This window comes from Leishmania donovani, chromosome 31 (assembly GCF_000227135.1).
Source record: "Leishmania donovani BPK282A1 complete genome, chromosome 31".
In the NCBI taxonomy this organism is placed as follows: domain Eukaryota; phylum Euglenozoa; class Kinetoplastea; order Trypanosomatida; family Trypanosomatidae; genus Leishmania; species Leishmania donovani.
Window position 1 is genome coordinate 620,056 of NC_018258.1, and position 894 is coordinate 620,949.

Below are 894 nucleotides of genomic sequence, written 5' to 3' on the forward strand. Positions count from 1 at the left end.
TCACGTCAATGAGCACCACAATGAAACTTCCTCCGCATCCGCGTGCCCATTTCACCACGAGCACGCCAGCAGACATACGCGCACAGCCACACCTCTCTCCTGCCCCTGCCGCGCCACGGCTGCATCCGGGCCCTCTAGCGCGAGCCGTCATGCCGTCGAGGCGGGCCGTGCGTCTCACGGGCTCCTCCTGTCCCTCCTCGGCCCTCTTCCTCGCATACCCGCTGCGCCACCGGCGCAACACCGGCTCGGCCGGACCGCGCGCCTCCATCCACGCCGTCCACGTCCACGGTCCTGCTCCAGGGCGGAGGCGGTGGCGTCGGTCGCGCGGACAGCAGGGGGTCGGCTAGGCGCACGGACGCCGGGCCAGCCCGAGGAGGAAGCTGGCCAGCTGCACGCCACGGCCCTCGCAGGCCACGCGCGCTCTGCCTGTGCGCCACGCTTCGCCCTCAGTCGCCTCGTGCCGCGGCACTCCACATCGGCGCCCACAGGACTCGGTCGCGCCATGCACCGTGCCAGCTCCGCTTCACAGTGCCTGTGCACAGCAGCAGCGCCTCTGCACCTTGGCGCACGCCTCACAACGCCGCTGCCCGGGGGAGGGGGGTCGCTGCCCGCATCGTCCATCTCCGTCGATGCCACCTCGGGCGTCGATGAATCGCCTGCCCGCATGTGCCGCGGCAGGCGAGATGTTCGTCGGAGTCCATGGCCGCAGGGGCACGACGCCCGCTCCGGACTCTGCACGCCTTTCACACGAGTCGGTGTTTCCGTAGTTGTCGAGCCGCCGACACCATGCCTAGTGAGCGGGCACAAACGTCAGCATCACCGCACGTCTCTTTGGCACAGCGCCGGCCCAGGCCTGTCCGCCAACGGCAAGAGTCCGCAGCCGTACCCGAGGGC